The 26,979-nt window shown below is 44.1% G+C and overlaps 1 long non-coding RNA gene across 1 annotated transcript in view; it reads right to left on the bottom strand.

The window, feature by feature from the left end:
- LOC141098443 (uncharacterized) overlaps positions 1–26,979 on the bottom strand; it is a 155,335-nt gene that overhangs the window by 7,161 nt on the left and 121,195 nt on the right. The window contains exon 2 of the long non-coding RNA XR_012234234.1: positions 17,595–17,722. This is a non-coding gene — a long non-coding RNA (uncharacterized lncRNA). The remainder of the gene's footprint in view (positions 1–17,594; positions 17,723–26,979) is intronic.

The following is a 26,979-nucleotide window of genomic DNA, read 5'->3' as shown; positions in this document are numbered from 1 at the left end:
AGAGTAAAGGTTATAAAAGTTCCAGTCACAAAAGTGTGCAGCAAAGAAAGCAGCAAGAAGCAACAATCCCACAAGATGGCTGAAACAGCAGACAGAACTTAGCAAAGTGTAACCCAGTATGACTGATGGCTATAAGAATAGAAGGATTATTTGATCAGATCACCAGTTGCACTTAGCTATCATGACACCTCCTCAAGGAGAATTGCTTGCCCAGGTCTCCAGCTGAGCTGGGTGGAGAGAAAACCTAACTTAATAAAAAGTTGCCCTTGTATAAGATAGGAGCCATGACACTTTATACTTAGTAACATCCTGAACTGTAACTTGGATTTTGGAGGCCCAGTGCTGTGTATCAACTTTGTATTGAGTGCAAAACTTGGAGAAATGTCTAGTTCAGCCTTCCAGATACTAAATACAGATGCAAAGTACTGTCCTGGTACCTGCTGCATTGCAATCTACATTTATTCCTAGTATTGTCTGACTCTCTTGCCATTATTTGAAAAATGCCAAGCTTGCTGTACCAGCATCAGCTGTTGTTCTAAAATAAAGTTACAGTATTATTGTTTTACACCACTGCACATTCAGCACCATGTTCCCACCACTGCATCAGTGTGGAGGGCACTGGACATGGTCAACACGAGTAACAAATGGACTCTGAACTATGCCCAATGTTCTTGTTACTACGCACTGCACACCAACCTTTACAGTCAGTCAGGTAATGTTTCTCTGGCATTATCCAAACCAAGACTTATCTGTCAAACTGTCAGACAGAAAATCATGATTTGTCACTCTACAGAACATGTTTCCACTGCTCTAGAGTCCAGAATTGCCATGTGTTATATAATTTCAGCCAATGCTTGCCATTTTGATTGATTATATAAGGCTTGCATGCAGCTGACTCACCATGGAAAGCCATGCCATTGAAGCTTCTGGCATGCAGATTTCATATAGATGCCTATGCGAGAGGTATAGTAGAACTCTGCAATTATTGAGCCAGCAGAGTGTTGGTGAGTTTTATTCCCTGTTTCCTTGGTTTTTGTAGACCCAACTCTATAACTTTACGTGGTCTGCACTTCATGGCTGACCTGTTGTGGTTCCTTCCATTTTTCAATAATAGCACTCATAATTGTTTGAGGAACAAGTAGGGAAGGAGAAAAAGTCACAAAGTAATTTTCTTAGAACAATGGCTAAAATTCAGTGAGCTCTTTAGAATGACCCATTCTTTCAAAAATGTTTGTGTTAGCATATGCAACAGAAATGGACTTATTGTTTATGTAAAGGAGGACTTTACACTAGCCTGACAGCAGATGGCGATAGTGTGAAGTTATATGTTTAGGGCAGCACGGTGGCTCAGTGGTTAGCGCTGCAGCCTTGCAGTGCTGGAGTCCTGGGTTCGAATCCCACCAAGGACAACATCTGCAGGGAGTTTGTATGTTCTCCCCGTGTTTGCGTGGGTTTCCTCCGGGTACTCCGGTTTCCTCCCACATTTCAAAGACATACTGATAGGGAATTTAGATTGTGAGCCCCATCGGGGACAGTAAGGGTAATGTGTGCAAACTGTAAAGCGCTGCGGAATATGTTAGCGCTATATAAAAATAAAGATTATTATTATATGTTTGCTGTATAGTGGAGAGGGAAGCTCTCTTTTTGTTACTTTTTACTTTCGCTTTTGAGTATGTTACACCAGCAGCACTGGCTGTGTGCTTCTGAATTCTTATCTCATGTTTACCCTTATGAAGTTAATACTGTTTACTGAAGATAACTTGCTCAGTGAAGTTCTCCTGTGTACTCGTGGATTCTCAAAAGATACACTCTGCTACTGGTTATGGGCCCAGACACCCAGGACAGAGACACCCAGGGGATAGTCCCAGAACACAGACACCCAGAAGATAACTCCAAGCAATAAATCCAGACACCTGAGAAGCAGATAAGATAAAACCCAGTGAACGAAGGCTGAAAAGAAAAAAATCCAGTTAGAGAGGGACAAAGGAATTTATGTTCCAGGAACTGGATGACCGCACACTCGAGATAATTACAGAGAATCACCACCCACAGGATATACAGGAACTCTCAAGAAGATAGTGATGGGAAGTTCGGCTCTTTTTGGCGATCCGGCTCATTCGGCTCCGCTCACTATAAAGAGCCGGCTCTTTTGGCTCTTTTAACGGCTCTTTTTTTAATATAAATCTGTTTTCCACAGTCCTCGTTCCAGGTCTTTGCCTGTAAAGTGAGGGCCTCATTATACCCCTGTATAAGGATCTAGTGACGCAGTATAGACTGCTGTTCAGCATTGCTGTGTCCTCAGATTGTCAGCTCTTGTGATCAGGCCCCGGCTCCTTGGTTGCAGACAGTCTTACCATGTATTCCTTTCTAATCTGTGGCGTTTTTTGTACATGTCCTGTCTGGATTAGTAAGTGCTGCAATCTGTGTTGGCGCTGTATAAGAGTATAATCCGTAAAAGGTATGTTGGAAGCACTGTGCCAACACACACACTCCAAAATATGTAAGCAAAGCATACTGAATAGTAAAATCAGACACTTAGAGCAGCTGACTGGCAGGGGTGCTTGGTGTCGCACCCTCACTGATCAGACATTGCTGACCTAAGGTTAGCCAGCATTAAAGTCATGGACAACCTCGCATGTGTACTTATTTGAAGCCTGCCAAATGATTTGGACTAGGACCAGTTTTGCTTACATATTACACTGAAAAGATCCTTTCTGTTCCCCAAGTGGAACCACTCCTCTAGACTCCCCTATTACTGCATTGTAATAAAGTAATGTGCAGTAAAGATAGTTTCATATCGGCACCGGTGATCTGATAATTAACCAGTAGTAGCCCAGCGGGACATCTATTCCCCCAGACAAGTAGTCCGCACCATCATTGCTGTAGTCATTCCCTCTTGGACGCGATTTATTTGCATCCATGTTTTTTCTGCAAATGGATGCAAACGCATGGAACTGCACCCTAATGAGGATTTGGTTGGAAAGATGAAATTCTGACTTCTGGGGCAGAAGATAGGGGGAGAGAGGAGAGGAGAGGGGAGGGGAGGGAAGAGAGAGGAGAGAGAGACTGGTGAAAGAAAAAAAGAAAATGGGGCTCGGAGCCTGTGCAGTATGAAATCCACATGCAGATTGGACGCAGGCATCCTGATTCAGGTGCATCTACATTGACAATCATATGTTTTTGCTGACACATATCAGGGTGTCTGCAGATTTTTTTTAACACCCAAAATTCGCAACAAGCTGCGTTTTGGGAGAACATGGAAAATCCTGATGCATCCTGATCCTGATGCAAACGCAGCTCCGTGCGTCCCTATGTTAAGTATAGAGATCTAATCTGGATCAGGATTACTACACTTCACAACGCACCGTACCACAACGCTAGTGTGAACGCAGCCCCACTCGTGCAGCCCCTAACCAGGTGCCCCCATGTCATATACATTCCCCCAATACATTTTATTATCATTACCACACTGTAACATAGGGCACAAGCCCTTCTAAAGAGGCGGGAAAGATCACTGTATGACAGAGCAGCATGCGGACATAGTCTATATTATGTCTGCAGTCTGTTCCCATACAGTTTCATCACTTTCCCATAGCACATCCCTCACTTCCGAGCATCAGTGCCGCCACACGGATCCCTGCACACGGACCCGTGTTGTCCTGGATCCGTGCTCCATGTTAATTCCAGACGTGTAGCCGCGGATCCGTGCGTCTCCCTGTGCCTCGTGTTTTTCAGATGACACAAAACTGCAACAAGTTGCGTTTTTGTGCATCTGATAAAATATGCAGATATGCGGATCTGTGGGAAAACGGTGACATCTGGACGCACACGCAAGTCCCATCTGTCACCACTGAAAGTCAATGAAGACGAAAACGGATCCGTGTGCATCGAAAATATGCAAGTGTGAAACCAGCTTAACCCTATAAGGCCATGTGCACACGGTGCGGATTCTGCTGCGGATCCGCAGCGCTTCAGGCTCTGTGGGTCCGCAGCAGCTTTAGGTGCATTGTACAGTACCATTGTTTTCAATGGTAAACTGAAAGCGCTGTGCACATACTGCAGATTTTTCCATAGGATGTCAATTCTTTGTGCGGAATCCGCTGCAGTTTCAAACCTCCATTGTAGTGGTGTGAAACCGCAGGGCTAAACCACAGGCTAATCTGCAGCTCTTTTTTACCTGCAGATTTTTCCAAATCCACAGCACCAAAAATCATGTGTGCACATGACCTAATTATTGGGGCTGGAACTAGATGTCTGCACAGTTTTGCCTGAAATAACTTTATTATATTGCTTACCCCTACCCTACCCTCAGCAAGAACTGACGCTTCTCCCTGTAGGGTTCCTGTCCTGAATCCTCCTCACTCACTCAGTGCTGCACTGCTGCTGATGCTGAGCTGAGTCGGCTGATTTTAACTAATAGTATACTATAGTATAGTATATGTGAGAGTCTACATGAGACCAATTTGCTGAGTCACTTGAGTTTAACTCCTCTACAGTCACATGCCATATACTGTATGCCATGCATGCATGTCTGAAGCTAGGAGGAGTATATCACTTTAAATATTTCCACTCACTCCAGCACAGACAGCACACATTTCCCTCTCTGTCTCCTGACAGCTCCGCCTCCTCCCAGATGAGTCACTGCCACTGCCTGGCGCCAGAAAAAGAAAAAAAAAGAACCGGAGCAGAGCCGGCTCATTTCGTTCCCAGTGGGGAGCCGGCTCTTTGAATCGGATCGTTCATGAACGACACATCACTACAAGAAGAAAGAAGAATATCTTCATAAAGCAAGTAAGATTATATAAAAATGATGTGCAGCACTGAGCTGAAACTCACAGTAGCTAAGCTGAACAGTGAAAATTATCAGTTATGGAAATTCAAAGTAGAGATGTTATTATCTAAAGATGATTTATGGGAAGTAAACATTACAGATAGACCTGGTGAAGATAATCAGACATGGGATAGAAAGAATAGAAAAGCTAGAGCCACCATTAGCTTATTAGTGGATGATGCTCAATTAATACACCTAAGGAATGAGGATACAGCAAAAGGAATGTGGGACGCATTGAGAAAATTACATGAAAGACCCAGTTTAAATCGCAAGTTATTTCTATTAGAAAGCTTTACAGTATGAGATTGAGTGCAAATGACGATATGCAGAAGCACAAATTCTCAATGATGGAAGTAATATCACAGCTAAGGTCTATTGGTAAAGACATTAAAGAAAGTCATGTAGCAGCAATATTATTGTGCAGTTTACCAGATTCGTATACATCCTTAATAAATGCACTAGAGACAAGACCTGGAAAAGACATCACATTAGATTTTGTGAAAACCAGACTAATAGATTAATTCTCTGAGAAGAAAAGAACAAACAAATGATTCTTCTACTGAAAAGGACAGTGGAAATGCTCTTAAAGCTACAGAATTTAAAAAACCCTATAATAAAGAGAGAAGAGAATGTTTCAGATGTAAGAAAAAAGGTCATTTAAAGAAAGACTGTACCATATGGAAAGCAGAACAGCAAAAATTGCATGATCACAAGAACTGTGTGACAACTCTAGGCTAATACGTCCAAGAGTGGACCCTCTGGGTCGTGGATCCGGAGCCCCTGGGCCGAGCGTACCTGGTGAAGACCGACCCCTGTACAGGGATCGTTAGGGGCAGGGCCGCAGGGGGCAGAACCGCGACAGCCGGTGCCAGGAGGGACGACTCGAAGGATAGACAGGCAGAGCAAGGATAACGGAAAATACTGGCCAGGATTCCACAGGAAGGGGTTCAGAGGGGGACCACGGGACAGAGACAGACTGACGGAAGTGGAGCAGGCCCAAGAGCACACAGGGAGAACAGCAAAGGATAGGCACGGTACACTAGAAGGTAAGGGCCGATGGGTGCAAGAGGTCACACAGTCACCAGGCGCCCTCAGAATAGAGCGGACGCCTGATATAACCAGAGGCCGGAAGTACGCCCTACAGACCCTCCCCTCAGCGACGCCCCCTACCAGCAGAAGAGAGCGGGAGAACGCGCGTGCGCGGCCTAAGGCCGGCGCGGTTACCCGCAGCAGCGCGGGGAGCAGAGCGGAAGTGCGAGTGGACAGGAGGACGCAGGTGAGGAGGAGCTGCGGCGGGCACCGCCGCTGAAGGGGCATCGGCGGGCACGGCCGCCGATGTCACAGTACCCCCCCCCTATGTCCTCCCCTTCTGAGGTTGGTCAGAAATCTTTTCATGATAAGGGGGGCATCGACATTCTCTCGGGGCTCCCAGGACCTCTCCTCTGGACCAAAACCCTTCCAGTCGATAAGAAAAAGAGTTTTACCCTTGACCCTTTTCATAGCCAAAATGTCCTTTACTTCAAAGACATCGTTAGAAGAAATTGGCGAGGGAGGGGACATGGAGGTTGGTTGGAATCGGTTCAAAACCACAGGTTTAAGGAGCGAGATATGGAAGGCGTTAGGGACCCGGAGCGATGCCGGCAACCTCAATTTGTAGGCTACTTCGTTAATGCGCCCAAGTACTTCAAAAGGACCGATGTATCGAGGACTTAATTTGTAAGCAGGGACTTTCAGGCGGATATGTTTGGTAGAAAGCCAGACTTTGTCCCCGGGATGGTACGGGGGTAGATCCCTTCGTCTCTTGTCTGCGTGCTTCTTAATTCGGACGCTGGCTACCTCGAGCGCCTCCCTGGTCTCCTTCCAAATTTGCGAAAATTCCTTGGCGAGAGTATCTGCTGCAGGGACTCCAGATGATGCGAAAAAAGGCAATGGAACCCCAGGATTTAGCCCAGTTACCACAAAGAACGGCGTCTTGGACGTTGATTCGCTGGGATGATTATTATGAGCGAATTCCGCCCAAGGTAGGAGTGAGACCCAATTATCCTGATGAGCGTTAGAAAAGTGGCGTAGGTAGGTGGTCAAAATTTGGTTAATCCGTTCCACTTGGCCGTTGGTTTGAGGATGATACGCTGAAGAGAAGTCGAGAGACGTGCCCAGGAGCCGACAGAGGGCCCTCCAGAATCGGGAGGTAAACTGGACCCCTCGATCGGTTACGATTCGTAGAGGAAGACCATGCAGCCTGAAAACCTGGTGGATAAAGATCTCGGCCAACTTTGGAGCAGATGGCAGTCCGAACAAGGGAATAAAGTGGGCCATCTTGGAGAAGCGGTCTGCGACGACTAAGATGGTATTACATCCAGCAGAGCGAGGCAGATCAGTCACGAAATCCATGGCGATTTGCTGCCAAGGGGCCTCTGGCACAGGCAACGGATGAAGGAGACCGGAGGGCAGAGTCCTAGGAACCTTGTTCTGAGCACAGGTCCTGCAAGAGGCTACAAAGTCCTTTGCATCCTGGTGGAGAGAGGGCCACCAGTAATACCGGGAGAGAAGCAAAAGAGTCTTCTTAATCCCAACGTGCCCAGCAACCTTGGAGGAATGTCCCCAGCGCAGCACTTCCAGACGTTTGTTTGAAGGAACGAAGGTCTTGCCCGGCGGAAGGGTAGAGAATCTCACAGGGGCCACGGAGATAACTTTAGCTGGCTCGATGATATATGATGGGTCCTCCTCCTTTTCAGGTGGCTGCAAAGACCTGGAAAGCGCATCAGCTTTAATGTTCTTACTGCCGGGCCGGAAGTGGAGCTTAAACTCAAAACGGGAAAAGTACAAGGCCCACCTGGCTTGTCTGGAATTGAGTCTCTGGGCAGATTGCAGGTAGGCCAAGTTCTTGTGGTCCGTAAAGATAGTAAAGGGATGCACTGCCCCTTCGAGCAGATATCGCCATTCCTCCAGCGCCATCTTAATGGCCAACAATTCCCGGTCCCCAATGGAGTAGTTGCACTCCGCAGGAGAAAAGGATTTGGAGAAGAACCCGCAGGGGACTAGACGTCCGGATGGAGCCTGTTGGGACAGAACCGCCCCAGCTCCAGTGGAGGAGGCATCAACTTCCAGGATGAAGGGCCTACTAGCCACTGGGCGGTGTAGGATCGGAGCAGAGGCAAACGAGCGTTTCAGGGCAAGAAAGGCATCCTCGGCTTCGGAAGACCAGACGTTAGACTTCGTCCCCTTACGGGTTAGGACCGTGATGGGCTTGGTGACTGTAGAAAAGTGGGGTACAAACTGTCGGTAATAGTTAGCGAAGCCGAGGAAACGCTGGATGGCCTTTATGCCAACTGGACGAGGCCACTGGAGTACCGCGGACAGCTTCTCCGGATCCATCTTAAGGCCGGAATCCGTGATGATATATCCCAAGAAAGGTAACGCTGTTTGCTCGAAGAGGCACTTCTCAATCTTGGCGTAAAGACGATTTTCTCGAAGGCGCTGCAGGACCATGCGTACACTTCTCCGATGGGAGGAGAGATCGGCCGAGAAAACGAGGATATCATCTAAGTAAACCACCACGCAGGAATAGAGTAGGTCCCGGAACACCTCATTTACGAATTCCTGAAACACCGCCGGAGCATTGCAGAGACCGAACGGCATGACCAAGTATTCATAATGGCCGTCCCGAGTATTGAAGGCCGTCTTCCACTCGTCCCCCGCTCGGATTCGGATTAAGTTGTAAGCTCCCCGCAGATCCAACTTCGTGAAGATTCTGGCCCCCCTCAGCCGGTCGAAGAGTTCAGGAATCAGCGGGAGCGGGTACCGGTTTTTAACAGTGATGTTGTTCAGGCCCCGGTAATCAATACAGGGTCGCAGGGACCCATCTTTCTTCCGGACGAAGAAAAAACCTGCGCCCGCAGGAGACGAGGATTTCCGGATGAACCCCTTGGCCAAATTCTCCTGTATGTATTCCGTCATAGCCGTGGTCTCTGCTGGGGATAGAGGATAAGTTCTCCCTCTGGGAGGGTTGGCTCCGGGGACCAGGTCAATAGGGCAGTCAAAGGAGCGATGAGGTGGTAAGGAGTCCGCTTCCTTTTTGCTGAACACATCGGCAAACATGTGATAGGGTGCGGGTAGGCCCGGAAGGTCGGCAGGCTTCGAGCATGGACGGGGACGAGTGAGAGCCCGTAGGCAGTGCTCCTGGCAGGAGTGCCCCCAACGGAGAACTTCCCCAGAGCGCCAGTCAATCACCGGCTCGTGCCGTCTGAGCCAGGGTAGACCTAGAAGAACAGCATGGGCTAGTTGTGGCAGGACATAAAAGGCTATCCTCTCGAGGTGGAGTGCTCCGATTTGAAGGTCTACTTCGACGGTAACTGTGGTGATGAGTCCGGGTAAAGGTTTACCATCAACGGAGGAAATAGCACGAGGGTTCCTTAATACAATCACTGGAATCCGGAGTTTATCAACCTCCTCCTGGCGGATAAAGTTACCAGCAGCACCCGAGTCCACATACGCCTCCACAGATCCACGCTCCCGACCTGTAATTATCAAAGCTGAAAGGGTAAGGGGGAGAGAGGAATTTTGATCACCTAGGGGGTCCTCTCTTACCTGACCTAGGTGGAGGCATTTCCCGACCTCTCTGGCTTCTCCGGGCAAGAACGCACAAAATGGTTGGCACCTCCGCAGTACAGGCAGAGTCCCTTGGTCATCCTCTCCCTGCGCCGTTGCTCGGACAGTCTGACACGATCAATCTGCATTGGCTCAGGAGCGGTACTAACAGGAGATGCAGAGAAACGAGGGACAGGAGCCTGGTACAGCCTAAAGGACCTTCTCTCTCCGACCGCCTCTCGAGCGCGCTCCTGAAAGCGTAGATCAATACGAGTGGCCAGAGAAATAAGGTCCTCCAGAGTGGTGGGGGTGTCTCGCCCGGCAAGCTCATCCTTGATCTTACTGGAGAGGCCTCTCCAAAAGGCTCCCACAAGAGCCTCATTGTTCCACCCCAACTCTGAAGAGAGGGTCCGGAAGCGGATGGCGTATTGCCCCACTGTGAGGGGACCCTGGCGGAGGTTAAAAAGGGCCTCCGTGGAGGATGCTAAGTGACCCGGTTCATCGAATACCTTGCGAAAGGTTTCCAAGAAGGTCAGAATGTTTAACACTACGGGGTCATCCCTCTCCCACAGGGGGTTCACCCAGGACAGGGCCTCACCCTCGAGATGGGACACAATGAACGCCACCTTGGCGCGGTCAGTAGGATACTGAAGGGGGGCAAGCTCAAAATGTAGCCTGCATTGATTTAGAAAACCCCGGCATAACTTAGGGTCTCCGCTGTACCTGGGGGGTTTACCCAGACGGGGAGCCGGGGTGGAGACCACGTCAGAGGGGGAAGTTGCTGCGGCAGCAGAGGATTGCAGAGCAAGCAATCGATCATCCACGGATGCCATGTAACCTAAGATGTGGGATTGAGCGTCGCGCTGCTGTGCGAGCTCCTGCTGGAGGCTGACTAGGAGGGGAGCGTGCCCGGGGTCAGAGGTCTGCAGGGCGGATAGCCGGGTGTCCATAGACTTCATAAAGGACATTATCCGGGTCTGGTTTTCACGAAGGAAAAGTAATTCCTTTTGTGTGGCGGCTGCGGCACCGGCGGGATCCATGGCCTGGTGATACTGTGACAACTCTAGGCTAATACGTCCAAGAGTGGACCCTCTGGGTCGTGGATCCGGAGCCCCTGGGCCGAGCGTACCTGGTGAAGACCGACCCCTGTACAGGGATCGTTAGGGGCAGGGCCGCAGGGGGCAGAACCGCGACAGCCGGTGCCAGGAGGGACGACTCGAAGGATAGACAGGCAGAGCAAGGATAACGGAAAATACTGGCCAGGATTCCACAGGAAGGGGTTCAGAGGGGGACCACGGGACAGAGACAGACTGACGGAAGTGGAGCAGGCCCAAGAGCACACAGGGAGAACAGCAAAGGATAGGCAGGGTACACTAGAAGGTAAGGGCCGATGGGTGCAAGAGGTCACACAGTCACCAGGCGCCCTCAGAATAGAGCGGACGCCTGATATAACCAGAGGCCGGAAGTACGCCCTACAGACCCTCCCCTCAGCGACGCCCCCTACCAGCAGAAGAGAGCGGGAGAACGCGCGTGCGCGGCCTAAGGCCGGCGCGGTTACCCGCAGCAGCGCAGGGAGCAGAGCGGAAGTGCGAGTGGACAGGAGGACGCAGGTGAGGAGGAGCTGCGGCGGGCACCGCCGCTGAAGGGGCATCGGCGGGCACGGCCGCCGATGTCACAAACTGTATTCACGTGTGGCATAGACGTCTAGGACACAGACACCCTGACAGTACAAGGGAACTACAAAGAATAGAATTGACAAAAGATCTAAAGATATCAGATTTCTGAATTACCGTAAGATGTGAATGTTGTATAAAATCTAAAGCCACAAGAATATCTATTCCAAAAGAAAGTGAGATGAAAAGTAAAAGACCACTTGATTTGGTGCATACTGATGTATGTGGACCCCTGAAAGTGACTACATCAGGAGGAAATAGATACATGGTGACTTTTATAGATGACTACTCAAGATACACAGTCACATACTTAATTAAGAGCAAAAGTGAAGTTTTTGATAAACTTGTAGACTATGTAACAAGGTCGAGTAGCAAATTTCAAAGGAAGCCAATTGTCATCAGAAGTGATAATGGAGGTGAATTTACAGGTCACAAAATAGAAAACTACTTAAGACAGAATGGAATAGAACACCAAAAGACTGTTCCATACACACCTGAACAAAATGGAGTAGCAGAAAGGAAAAACAGAACTCTGACAGAAATGATGAGATGTATGCTGACAGATTCCAAACTACCAGTGAAATATTGGGGTGAGGCAGCAATGACAGCTACATATCTACAGAACAGACTTTTTTTCCCAGAAAACTGAAGAAAACTCCATATGAACTGTGGCAAGGTATGAAACCAAGTGTCAATTATTTAAAAGTTTTTGGATGTAAAGTTTTTATATTCATTCCAACAGAAAAACGTTCCAAACTTCAAAACAGATCCATGGAGGGAATATTTGTTGGATATAGTGAAAATTGCAAGGGATACAGAATCCTAGATCTCAAAACAGACAGAGTCACGGTGAGTAACAGTGTGACATTCATTGAGGATCTAAATTAAGACACTATGATTTCAATTGAAACAAAATATGAGAAAAACAGAAGTGACATAGCTGAAGAAGTATCTGATGAGAAAGTAGTTGAAATTGATGAAGAACAGAATACTGAAAATGAAGAAATACAACTTCAAACAGACACAGACCCAAGACATTCAATGAGAGAAAACAATGATAAACCACCAAAACGTCTCTCATACAAGACAAGCACATGTAAAAATTATGAACCTACCTCTTGGGAAGACATATCTAAACTCCCTAAATAAGAAGCTAATAAATGGATAGAAGCAACAGAAACAGAAATAAAATCCATGCATGACACAAATACATGGACACTGACAGATACCAGAAGGAAGAAAAGCCATAGGATGTAAATTGATTTTTAAAGTAAAATACCAAACAGATGGCACACCTGAAAGATACCGAGCAAGACTCATAGCTAAAGGGTATTCTCAAAAATATGGAGAAGACTATGATGAGACATTTGCTCCAGTTGTCAAACATACTACAATAAGAACTTTACTTACAGTTGCAGCAATAAAACAGATGGAACTGATACATCTGGATGTAAAGACAGCATTTTTGAATGGAGATTTAACAGAAGACATTTACATGGAACAAACTCCAGGATTCAAAGATGAAAGAAACTCAACCAAAGTTTGCAAACTACAGAAAAGCATATATGGTTTAAAGCAAGCAGCTAAAGTGTGGAATGACAAAATCATGGAAGTGCTTACAAATGAAAAATTTCAAAGATGCAAAGCTGATCCATGCTTGTACACAAAAAGGCTAATGAACAGATGGATTTATGTACTCATATATGTAGACGACATTTTGATTTGTTCTGAACAAGAAAGGGATAAAGAAAACATTCTAAAAATCCTGAAGCAACATTTCAAAATCAAAGACTTGGGAAATGTGAAGTATCATTTTTTAAAGGATTATCCTACTGAAGAAATGACAGCAGACATCTTCACGAAGGCGTTGAATGCTGATAAACACCAGAGACTAATAAAAAAGTTGGGTTTGATTGAATAAGTCCTTACTGAGAAAGGGTGTTGGCATATGCAACAGAAATGGACTTATTGTTTCTGTAAAGGAGGACTTTACACTAGCTTGGCAGCTGATGGCGATAGTGTGAAGTTATATGTTTGCTGTATTGTGGGGAGGTAAGCTCTCTTGTTGTTTTTACTTTTTACTTTCGCTTTTGAGTGTGTTACACCAGCAGCAGTGGCAGTGTACTTCTGAATTCTTATCTCATGTTTACCCATATGAAGTATATACTGTTTACTGAAGATAACTTGCTCAGTGAAGTTCTCCTGTGTACCCGTGGATTCTCAAAAGATACACTCTGCTACAGTTTGTAAAGGCAGACTACATAACTAGGTGCTTGATTTTATACATCTCTGGCAAGAAACTGAATGAAAAACCATAATTCAGTGATTAAGAAGTGCTTCCGAATATTTTTGTCCATGTAGTTTATTTCTTTATATATGTGTATATCTATCTATCTATCTATGTATCTACCGTGGCTTGAGTAGGTATTCACCCCCTTTGGCTTTTTACCTATTTTTTTACATTACCTATGTTTAAATATTTTTGTAATCGGATTTCTGTGTGACGCATCAACACTAAATAGTCTAAGTTGGTGAAGTGAGAAAAATAGAGGCATAAATTAAATTTATGTAATCAAATAACTTGGCATGTGCATATGTAATCAGCCCTTTTGCAATGAATCTCCTAAAAATTTATGGTGCAAGGAAATACCTTCATAAATCACTTGCTTAGTGAAAAGAAGTACATCTGCGTGCAATCAATATGTCACATGATCTGTCAGTATATACACACCTTTTCTGAAAGGCCACATAGACTGCAACACCATTAAGCAAGAGGCACCACTAACCAAACACCATGAACACCAATGAGATCGCCAAACAAGTCAGGGACATGACATTTTTTAATCAATTTAAAAAAAAATGTATGCTATTTTATGAACCTGGAACCTCTTTTCCTTCACATAAAAAATTATTACAATCTTTGATGATCCCCCGGAGCACCATCAAATCCATTTTCACTAAATGGAAAGAATATGGTACCACAACAAACCTGCCAAGAGAGGGCTGCCCACCCAAATGCTCAGCCTGAGCAAGGAAGGCATTATTCAGAGAGGTAGAACAAAGACCAAAGGTAATCCTGAAAGAGCTGCAGAGCTCTTAAGCAGAGACGGAGTATCTGGCCTTATGACCACATTAAGCCATACACTCCATAGAGGGGGCCTTTATAGAAGAGTGGGCAGAAAAAAAGCCTTTACTTACACACAAAAATTGTAAGGTTCATTATGAGTTTGCCAAAAGACATGTGGAAGACTCCCCAAATCTATGGCAGAAGGAGCTATGGTCAGATGAGACCAAAATTGAACTTGTTTGCTACAAAGGTAAATGCTATGCCTAGTGACAAACCAACACAGCACAACACCCCAAGAATACCATCCCACAGTAAAACATGACGGTGGCAACATCATGCTGTGTGGATGTTTTTCGGCAGCAGGGACAAGAAAAATGGTCCAAGTTGAGGGGAAGATGGATGGTGCGAAATACAGGGATATTATTGAGCAAAACCTGTTTCAGTCTGTCAGTGATTTGAGACTGGGATTGAGATTCATCTTCCAACAAGACAATGACATAAAGCATACTGTTAAAGCAGCACTCGAGTGGTTTAAGGCGAAAAGTGTAAATGTTTTGGAGTGGCCGTATCAAAGCTCAGTGCTTAATCCAATTGAGAATCAGTGGTCAAATTTGAAGATTGCTGTTCACCAGAGAAAACCATCTAACTTGAACTTTGAGGAATGGGCAAAAATCCAAGTGAAAAGATGTAAAAATCTCCTAAAGACTTATTCAAAGTGACTTGCAACTGTAATTGCCCCAAAATGAATCTCTACAATGTACTGACTTTAGAGGGTGAATAGTTATGCACACTGAAGTTTTCAGTTATTTCATTCTATTTGTTGTTTGCTTCACAATAAAAAGAAAACTAAATGTTCACAGTTGTAGACATGTTTTACATGAACTGATCCACACCCTCAAATAAAACAGTGAAATTCCAGGTTGTGAGGTAGCAAAACACAAAAAAATGCAAAGGGGTGAATACTTTTGCAAACAACTCTATCTATCTTTATATACACTACGAAAAAAATAATTTAACACAAATCACACATCTTCTCTCGATAAACTAAAGTTTCAGCTTAATTTTTTTTTTCTGATATAAATTGTGTAATTCTTTGAGAAAAAAATGACATGCCAACAGTCAATGAAAACCAAACGTATCCACCAACTGAGGTCTGCATTCCAAATGCAAAAAAACTCAATTTTTAAATCGCAGGAGGATCCAATTTGTGAATTTTTACCACGGCTACTCATAATGTACCTCAGTAGTGTATAAGGCCTTGTGTGCCTATATGTACTTATGACAATGTCTAGGCATGCTTCTATTGAGACATTAAATGTGTCTTTGTTGACCTCTTCAAAGATCAGGGAATCAGTGAGTTCCTAGACAGTTTGTGTTGCTACTTGGTGGCATCAGATGCACTGATACATAGTGACCCAGTGGTTGTAAATTGAAATTAAGTCTGATGAATCTAAGGATGAATCAATTACATAAACACCCTCATAATTCAGGAACTAAGTACACATTCTGACCACTTAGGCCAGGAATTTTCCTTTTCATAGAGAAACCAATGGCCCACTATACCAGTTACAGGCCACACAATGGCTCTGAGTATTTCACCCCAGAACAGCAGAAATGTTATTGTTAGCTATCATGTGAAGATTTCTGGAACATTGATGGACCGCCAAAATGGTCAAGTCGAGAGTTGTTGCAGGCAATATAATATGCAACACCATATCTCCAGACTCTTTTATATTTGTTCCATGTTCTTTGTGTGCAATCTGCTCTAATCTGTGAAGAGAATAGGGCACCAAGGGCCCCGTCACACATAGCGACTCAGCAGCGATCCCGACAACGATATCAACTTGTCAGGATCGCTGGTGAGTCGCTACATGATCGCTGGTGAGCTGTCAAACAGACAGCTTCACCAGCGATCAGCACCAGCGATGCCGAGCGCGCTGCGTCGCTGTGTACGTTAGTTATCAGCGCGCTGGTGCAGGGAGCTGGTAACTAAGGTACACATCGGGTTTCTAAGCAGCGCGCGTCACTTAGAAACCTGATGTGTACCTTGGTTACCAGCTCCCTGCAACAGCGCGCTGGTAACTAAGGTACACATTGGGTTTCTAAGTGACACGCGCTGCTTAGAAACCCTGCATTTACCCTAGTTACCAGCGCGCTGATCGCTGGTCTCCCGCCGGTCACACGCAGCGATGCGTGCTGGCCAGCGGGAGACCAGCAATCAAAAAAATGTCCTGGCCATTCTAGGACGATCAGCGATAACCGGCAGGGGGGCCGGTCGCTGGTCAGTGTCACACACAGCGATCTCGCTGGTGAGATCGCTGTTGCATTACAAAAATTGTGACTCAGCAGCGATCTCGCTAGCAAGATCGCTATGTGTGACGGGGGCTTAATAGCTGACCTGCCTATTCCTCTCAAGTGAATGCCAATTGAGCTGCATAGCACTGGACTGTGAGCAAAAGACATCTACTGCAGGAAGTTGAGATTTCATGCAATTCCCATGGAATCTATTTATTGCAGACTGGTCAGAAACAACCGCCCCTTGAAAAAGCACAAGCAAAACGCACGTCGCAGCAGTTCAGGTGGGCACACTTAGTCTTTCCTATCTATGGGTAAGCACTACATACGTGGCAGCTATATGGCACTTGTGTAATGCACTGGTCACTTTAACTTTATTAACTCTGCTATCTCTTGACACTATCTCTTCTACTCTCATGTATTAAATATGAGAAGCTGGCTGTAAAGGTTATTATCAGTTTGTGTCCCTATATGTAATGTACTAGGGTCTGATGCTTTTTCTCACCCATTATTTTTCTCCTTGTTAAACCTTATTTATATCCTTATATGGTGTTTAATTTTTAAATTATTACTACAATTAAAAGGTGATTTTATTCTATTCCTTTGTATGGTGGTAATTAATTACTCCACTTTTTCTTGTTTCTAGTTCATTTATGTTATGGGAGTACTCTGCTATTTATTTGGCTTACTTAGGGGGGATTATACACTGATTATCCCCAACCTACATATATAATGTACTATTTGAGCATCTTTGTATTGGTCAGAAACAAAGCCCACTGGAGGCCATGTGTAGGAAATACTAAGAAAAAAATTCTCACTTCTGGCTGGCTATTAATCGGCTTTGCAATAAAGAATGCTCTTACACCGCCTGTTGATACTCTTTGATGGCTGTGCTATCTATTCAACCAGGCTTTCAATCTTCATTGAAGAAAAAAAGGCCAATTGCATTTGTTCATAAGAAAGCATTTTTTTTTCACTCGATCCAAGGTTTTTGGCATGCCATCCCTTTTTGCCATTTTTTAAGTATTAGATACAGTATTTTTTAGAATTCAGAAGTGCTGGGTCTTCTTGTTGGACTTTCTTATCGATGGGGGACTTAGATCCTGTGCACTCATTAAGACAGATGAACTGGATGCCTTACCTATTGATTCTTCATACAAGAAGCTCGTTTGGTTTTTCCACACCGTTGGAAAGGTACTCCTGCTCCATCTCTAGAAAACTGGTGGGAAACCTTGTCTGACATATTCCACACCACCTCAATTGCTCTCTCTAAAATAAATGAACCATAAAGCAAAAGAGTAAAAGAAAACACAATGCACCAAAGTCTTGAAACATCAAGCACAATTTTTATGTATTTAGTGAAAAACGTCTTAGATGAAAACCTACAGACAAGTGATATGTACTCTTTGAATATAAATCATTTGTGTATTATTCTTTGCATCCCAAATGTCATTTCCAGATCATGCAGTGTTTAAAAAACTTGATTATTATGAGAAAATTCTGAGCAGTTAATGGCCCTTTAATTTTAATTTGTGTTTTCTCATCTTTTAGAAGACTAGAACAGCTGCATTACATCACTGTAAAAGCAAGTGTTTTATCTTCGCTATCGACAGTATTTGCGAGATTCAAACAAATGTATCCTGTTTGGATTGATTTATGCCTCCCCCTGCTAAGGGGTTTTGTTGAAAGCAAGCTGCTGGAAACCCAAGCATTTTAATAGTATCCATTACATAAAACGTGAAAGGAAAGAATACAAGAGTAAAATATCTTAATTCATCTATATTTTAAAATATACTAATTCGTTTTTATGTTCAGACATTCTATAGGCTAAAGAACTGCCACAGGATTCTGCATTCTCTACAAGGATCCATGCAGTTTAGGACAAAATGTAATATTTCTCAAAGCTGTGTATTCACAGATTCTAGAATTATAAGCAAATGTTATATATTTTGGCCCAGATTTGTAAATTGTAAAGTAGGACCCATAGGTGGAACTGACCATCTATGAGGAGAGCTAGAGCTATCCGATTTTTGTTCATTGAATAGATTTGAGCAAAAGTGTTTGGCTCCGACCAATTCACCATATGAAATAGACTGGATGGTGTGCTAGTCGCTTCCAAAATTGTGTTACTGGAATTACTGTAGGTTTATGGTAACTGATGATGGTTATTTTTCAGCCACAAATCCAAAAAAGAAAAACATTATCTTTTCATTTTTTTTTAATTAAAATATCTCTATCATGCTAACTCTATCCTGCGAAAGCATGTCAATGTGAAATATGTGAAAATTGGCCGAATTTTATGCTAGGCCTCTCATATTTTTTCCTAATATTTAAGAAGAGTCGTATTGCTAGTCAAATTTCACATATTACACATTGACATGCTTTAGCATGATAGAGTGCAACCTTTATTTCGTATATTGTATATGTAGGTAGCTGCTCCTGGTATGCACCTATTCACACTAGTCTGGATGTGCCAGTCATTTTTTTGTCATTCATAAAAAAGATAATAAACCCAAAAGGGGAGGTGACTCGTATAAAGGCTGCTTAATAAGTAGGCATTTTGGATATTGCAGCACAATATTCGCTCTCCTAATGGCATGAATTTCTGCAAAGAGTAAAGCCCCCGTTTTTGTGACGCAACAGCGATCTCACCAGCGAGATCGCTGTGTGTGACGCTGACCAGCGACTGGCCCCCCTGCCGGGTATCGCTGATCATCCTGGAATAGCCAGGACATTTTTTTGATCACTGGTCTCCCGCTGGCCAGCACGCATCGCGATCAGTGCGCTGGTAACTAGGGTAAACGCAGGGTTTCTAAGCAGCGCGTGTCACTTAGAAACCAGATGTGTACCTTAGATACCAGCGCGCTGATGCAGGGAGCTGGTAACCAAGGTACACATCGGGTTTCTAAGTGTTGAGCGCTGCTTAAAAACCCAATGTGTACCTTAGCTACCAGCTCCCTGCATCAGCACGCTGGTAACTAACATACAGCGATGCCGCGCGCTTGGCGTCGCTGCTGCTGATCGCTGGTGAAGCTGTCTGTTTGACAGCTCACCAGCGATCATGTAGCGACACACCAGCGAACCTGACAAGTTGATATCGTTGTCGGGATCGCTGGTGAGTCGCTATGTGTGACGGGGTCCTAAGGCTTTGTAAGCCGAAACGCGCAGGTTGTATGCTACTGGAGGAACTGCAACTGTTTTAAAGTACCTAATAAATTGTGGATTTTATCTTTCACATACCTTCTGCCTCACTGGAATTCATTTTTTTCCTCTGCTTTGCTATCCAGCCCATCCCAGGGCGGCTCCCCTCAAATCTACCAGCTAGTCTTGCTGCAACTTTCACTGTGATCTGACTCTCCAGCTCCCTCTTGTTCCTTAATGTGTTACTATATATCGAACTGGTATTTGTGAGCATATTTTTCTACATTTTTTAACGCAGATAAATGACAACGGATCACACATTGACATAAAAACCGGACACGTGTATGGCACATGGATTGCAATCGTCTGAGTATTCTGTATGAAACTCGGATGATTTTTCATACGCTGGATGCATCCGGGATTATAGTGGCATGAACTGGTTCAGAAATTTAAAAGTGAAGATTTTTTTTGTATAACTCTGTGGTCTTCCTATTAAGGAGGATATCATAAACAAATGGATAAAAATGCTATATACTAAGCAAGAAAAAATATTTCCTAAAGTGGATAAAGGATGTATTTTCTGTTCATCTGTTGCCTTGGGCTACTATCTGCTCATTATGGGGCTGTCTCAGTTTGACGCCCCCTTTCTCGTTGTCAGCTTGCCTCCTCAGTCTGCAGTTCAGTGTGGGCCAACTTTCAGGAACCCTGCAATATGAGGTCTATATGCCCTAATTGGTCATGAGGAAAATATACACTACTAAAGAATTGACTCACATAGGACAATCCACTTTTTTTTATTTTCACTTTTTTGCAGTTCCGGTCTCCATTTCCAAGAACCTGATAATTGATATAAGTATTTCGGCCAGTCAGATTATGTTAACAGTCAACTGATATAAAATGCAGTTTTCAGTGCTTTCTGGTACTTAAATTGAGTCATTTCATTGTGTATGTCCTTGCTTTTTCAAAGAAAATGAAACATTTGGTGTATGTAGAAATGCTGGAAATTGCTGGTTTTAGTGCGCAATAATAAAGAAGCAGATTGTCAGTTAATTATTATAGCATAAGTATCATATAAATACTATTATACAGCACCAATAAAGCAGTGTGTGGCCAGGATGGGTGAATGGTTGGGAATGATATTGCCTGCAATTTGATTTCTAAGAAACACTTCAACATATGTTTTTTTGCTGTTTATTTATGGATAAATATATGCCTGAATGCATTCATGTAGAACGCGAAGGTTAGTATTTAGCCATTAATCTTCTTCTTAATTCACAACCCCAACCAGAAATGTTGTGCCTGTATGAATTATATACTCCATGAATTAAAGGTCTCCATTTTTGTGGAAGCATTTACTATAGCGTGCAAACCTCTTTTGAACAAAAAACAACATGAACTGATAGAAATTTAGTTCTTGGAAACAAACAGTGATTTTGCCAGTTTGCATTGACGTGGATGTAAATGATTAAAATCTGAGTGCATTTACATTTTTACAGCTCATTATTTTCATCCACATGACAATTGTTGTTATGTTTGGTCCTTTTAAATATATTCCAGGATATTTTGTGAAAGAATGTCGCTGCACATGCCCAAAATTTCAACATTGCCTGTACTTATAGCAAAAAGGATACTTTAGTGCTAAATAGTGATGACTGAATACATTCGGCACTGTTCGTTACATGATTAGTACGCTATTCGGGCTATTCGTTACTCAGCCAGTAATTAGGTATTCGCCTCGGTATATTTGGGTGACCCGCCCAGCATGTTTGGCGCTTTATTTGCAGCCAATGAACATGCTGGGCTGGCTTGCCAATCACAGTAATGCTGTTGTCATCTTTGGTGTGGCATTACTGTGATTGGCTGGCCTTACAGCATCATAGGGGATATTTAAAGGCAACCGGTGCCATTTTGCGCGCATTGCAGCTGAATAAATCATAGGGAGAGCGCAGTGTGAGCTTAGTGAAAATGATAGGAGCGTATAGGGAGAGTTATTCATTCCTAAAAGCTCTTTTTAGAGCTGAAGGTTGTGAAGATTAGTTCTTTGTTAGGTGGAGATAGCATAGGGAGAGATTTAATAGGAGCGAGAGTAAAAGGCAGGCACCTGGGTGTTCTCATCAATGCAAGTACATGCTGCAGATCTCTATTTTCCATTGTGTTATTTAGTTTAGTATTAGGAACAGACTGTGGGATTATGGTGAAATAGAGAGGGTTTCATCCACTACCAAAATATACAAATCAGCTATTTGTAAAGGCAAATAATATTAGGTAGTACGAGCATATACAAAGACATTTTCTTTGGAGCTACATAATATTCCTGTAGAACCTTCATGGAAAAAATGCCCATATATCTAAACATCAAATATTAATGAACAGTATCATATTTTTCAATGTGCTAAAATTCAAGTGGAAAATATACTGGGACAATCGCAAATATAAATGATGAACAAGGAAAAAAGAACGATCAAAAAAATCCCAAGAAAATATAGAAAATGCAAATTCACTTTATTAAATATTACAGGACATTAGGAAGCACAATGAGGGACAAAAATCCAGGCCAAGTTGCACATGAAGGTCACAAAAAGGACACAAACAGGTGGGGACGAGGGGAAGAATTGAATGTGAATAACATTCAATAACCAGCTACAAATGTATGCTCATATTCTTATTGCACTGTGTTTCATAAAAGCGATGTAAAAAAAATCCCCCAAAATTTCTATTGGTTAAAAAAATAGCATTTTTTTTATCTATCAGTTGTGCGACTGGAGCAATCCCGGTAGATATAAGCAAACGTTACAATTTACCAGTGGCAATAATTTTCATTAGTCCGCTGTTGCAGTGTGTCAGCAAGGCAATATAAAAAAAACATAATTTTCTATTGGTTTAATAAATAGCATATCTTTATCAGTTGTGCAACTTTGCACAATCCGGGTGCAGACAAATTAAGCAAACATCACAATTTACCAGTGGCAATTATTTTCATTACTCCACTGTTGCACTGTGTCAGCAATGCAATATAAAAAAATCATAATTTTCTATTGGTTTAATAAATAGCGTACCTTTATCAAGCAGTTGTGCGACTTGCGCAAAGCCTGCAGAGATACGCAAACGTGACTATTTACCTGTAATTTAAGTCAGTCTCCTGTTGCCATGTATAATAAAGCTGAGATCTGAAAAAAATAGCCACACATTGCTAGATACAGTGAATTTCTACCTAAGACTTTTGTGAGGGTACTTGTGAAAAATAAGGCAATTTTCCTTTTCATAATCATAACGCATTCAATATGAGAAAAGGTGACGTTAAGAGACATGGATGTGGTGGTGCCTGCCAAGGCCGTGTGACAGATCTAAAGGTGACTGTATCTCATTCTAGCTTCCTGTCAAAATTTGGTCAGCGCGCTACACCACTAATGAACCCAGACAACTGCAAGGATAACGTGGGTTGGATGGCAGACAAAGGCTCCAGTGTGTTGACAAGCAGCGCCACAAAGTCTTCCATGCTGTCCAGTCTCAGTAGCAAAGAGGCTAGGCCTCTGAATACTCAACCTGGTTCTCCTTCCTCCTACCATCAAGAGTCCCAAGAGACATATGACCCCAACACTGGCCACTCTGAATAACTGTTTACGTTCCCTTGTAATTTGTCAGGCCTCTCAATGTGCACCATTAAAGAGGGTCATGAGGAGGTGGAGTGTAGTAATGCCCAAGCATTTTAGCACCCATGGCCAGGAGAAAGCCATGTTGGGGAAAGTCAATTCATGTCTGAAGAGGTGGAGGATAATCACCTGGTGTGCTGTCCCTGCGTTACATAGGCACGTGTTACATAATATCAGCCGTGCTCTGGATAACACAGGGAAGGTCCACCTAACCACAGACACATTGGTAAGGTCTTGTAGACAGGGACTATACATTTCCCTGATGGCACACTTGGTTATCCTGGTGGAGTCTGGAACAGAGTCAAAGGCTGGGACATCACACAGCTTACCCACACCAAGATTAAGCAGAGAATTGGACGTGACACCTTATAAAATAATAAATACCAAATATTAATCAAAACATATACCCTAGATTATATAGGTGCACAAGTCCAAAAATTTGAATGGCAAACCATTTGAAACTGAGACCAAAGAAAACAGCAGGACATGGAATGTGAATATCAAAATGAAAAAGGGACAAAAAGAAGGCAGGAAAGGACAAAATAGGATAATAAAAAAGCTTTTATTTAAGTGAATGGCAAATACTGGTGCAATATGCAAGAGCACCCGCACAGAGACAGATGGATAAAATCTTCTCCATAAGACATGAATATAGAAACATGACAAAAATTAAAAACTGAAAAAACAGGTACCATCAAAAATAATCATAGAATAATACCTGGGAAAATACATACCGTATATACTCGAGTATAAGCCGACCCCCCTAATTTTGCCACAAAAAGCTGGGAAAACTTATTGACTCAAGTATAAGTCTAGGGAGGAAAATGCAGCAGCTTCTGGTAAATTTCAAAAATAAAAATAGATACCAGTAAAAGTAAAATTAATTGAGACATCAGTCGGTTAAATGTTTTTGAATATCCATATTGAATCAGGAGCCCCATATAATGCTCCATACAGTTCATGATGGGCCCCATAAGATGCTTCATACAAAATACGCCCCATATAATGCTGCACAAAGATTAATAATGGCCCCATAAGAAGCTCCATAGAATAATATGCCCCATATGCTGCTCCATAAAGGTTATGGCCTCATAAGGTGCTCCATGGATTAAGCCCCATATGTTGCTCCATAAAATGCTCCATATATGCTGCCCATAAGATGCTCCATTTATTATGCCCCATATGCTTCCACATAAGATGCTCCATACATTATGCCCCATATGCTGCCCCATAAGATGCTCCATAGATAATGCCCCATATGCTGCCCCATAAGATGCTCCATATATAATGCCCCATATGGTGCTCCATGAGATGCTCAATATATTATGCTAAATATGCTGCTACAAATAAAAAAAGACATACTCACCTCTCATCACTGGGGGCCAGATGCCTGAGCAGATGGGGACACCGGCGTGCTACAGGGGCCAGGTGCCGGTGTCGTCGCTGGCTCAGCACCCCGGTACCTGAGATATTCATCTGTCCCCATTCCACCACCGCGCACCGTTCTGTCTTCCAGGTCCTCTGTCAGTGACTGTTCAGGCAGGGGGCACGGCGCGCACTAACCACATCATCGTGCTCTCTGACCTGAACGTCACTGCAGAGTATGCGGAGGACAGCGGTGGAATGAGGACAGGTGAATATCGCATATACTTACCCCCTCCTTGCACATCTCTGCACCTCCTGCTTCTCCCACAGTCTCCGGCACCAGAGCTCTTCCTTCCTTCAGCGGTCATGTAGTACCGATCATTAAAGTCATGAATATGTGCATATTCATGACTTTAATGAGCAATAACAGGTAACCCTGAACACAGATGCCAGAGACCTTGGGAGAAGCAGGGGCTGCAGAGACCATGCCAGGAGGGGGTGAGTATGATCTCTTACACCCCCACTCCCCCTCCCCCACCGACCCCCGATATATGACTCGAGTATAAGCCGAGAGGGGCACTTTCAACCTTAAAAAATGGGCCGAATATCTCAGCTTATACTCGAGTATATGCAATATAATAAAAATAAAAAAAATTCTGAGCGTGGCAATACCAAATATGTGTATGTTTGATTTTTTTATTGTTTTATTTTGAATGGGGAGAAAGGGGGGGTGATTTGATCTTTCAAAAATGTTTTAAAAAATATAAAAAATCAATTTTACTTTTGGCATGCTTTAATAGTCTCCATGGGAGACTAGAAGCTGCCATAACCCGATCGGCTCTGCTACATAGAGGCAATGATCAGATCGCCTCTACGTCGTAGAATTACTCACATGCTATGAGCTCCGACCACTGGGGGGTGCTCACAGCAAGCTGGCAGTGAAAACTATAGAGGTCTCCTGCAGACCTATGGCTGTCATGCCAACCTACCGGTGACCCGCAGTCATGTGACATGGGTTACCAGTGGGCGGGTTTCCAGCCCGATGGCCGGAAGCACGAGTTAAATGTCACTGTCAGTGACATTTAATAGCCCCGGGTGGATCGCGATTCCTCCCACAGCTATTCTGGGCACATGTCAGCTCTTCAAAACAGCTGACATGTCCCGGGAGCCAACATCAAAGGGAGGGAGTCCGACATCGGCGTAAATTTACGCCCAACATTGGAAAGGGGTTTATTTGCCTTGTCACCAACTGATTTGTAACCTCTCCTCATGCTGGAAATCGACCTTTCATATGTTGGCAAGACTTAGTGAGCAGCAGAGGGCAGTGTCTGAATTCCAGCTTCTCAATGCCCATCAGAGTAACACTCAGCCTCCACAAATAACAACTGCTGAGTGGGTGTGGATCACTGACATATATGAGGTTCTTCAAAACTTTGAGTACTGCACCAAGATGGTGAGCACTGATGATGCTGTTATCAGCGTAACCATCCAGCTGCTCTGTCTATTAAAACGTTCGCTGCAGAATCTCAAAGAGGAAGCTTTGAATGCCGAACAGGTGGCTATGGAGTAAGATTTCACAGTGGCCAATACCACACAGCCCAGCCTCACACAATTTTCTCAGGCCACATTGGGTGATGACAAGGAACAGCTGAAGGAGGAGGAACAGGAGTTTTTGGTCTGTGCTACAGAGGGGGCTCCCAATCTCAGCTTCATGCCTGTCCAGCATTGGATGGCCTGAAGAGGAGGAGGAGTAGGCTGTGCGCCATGAAGAGCAGAGGATGGTTAGTTTTCTTCTTGGTGAGGACACTGAACGTTCGACTCTTTGCAGTCTGCTACACATGGCAGAGTTCATGTCCAGATGCTTTTCCCAAGACCCTCGCGTGAAAGATATTTTGTCAATCATGAAATGCTGGCTGTGCATCTTTCTTGACCCATGGTACAAGGAGAAATTTGCTTCTCTCATGTCGGAGGCAGACGTGCCATTTTCAAGGAATGAATGCCAGAGGGCTATTGTGGAAGACTTGCTAAAAAGATTACCCACAGACAATGCTGCTGGCAGAGGTACCGGCTCTTTTCACCCACAAGGATTGCAGGGGAGGGCCATGCACACCAGGTGCAACTCAGGGGGTGGGAAAAAGTCCACCAACCGGGCCATTTTCCTGAGACCTTCTCATCAGCAAGGGATACCTGTGAATGTATTTCTAAGGAGGATAAGGAGGAGGGGAAGTTGACCAAGATGGTGGAGGACTACTTAAGTGACCGTATGTCCTTCCTGATTCTTCAGTGCCCTTTAACTATTGGTTATCCAATCTGCACATTTGACCCGACCTCTCCTTGTACACCTTGGAGGTGCTGCCATGCCCTGCCACA

Source organism: Dendrobates tinctorius, unplaced genomic scaffold (genome assembly GCF_039654945.1).
Source record: "Dendrobates tinctorius isolate UK_male_01 unplaced genomic scaffold, ASM3965494v1 ptg000091l, whole genome shotgun sequence".
In the NCBI taxonomy this organism is placed as follows: Eukaryota; Metazoa; Chordata; class Amphibia; order Anura; family Dendrobatidae; genus Dendrobates; species Dendrobates tinctorius.
The sequence above is the reverse complement of the archived record's forward strand: the minus strand, read 5'-3'. Positions and strand labels throughout refer to the sequence as shown.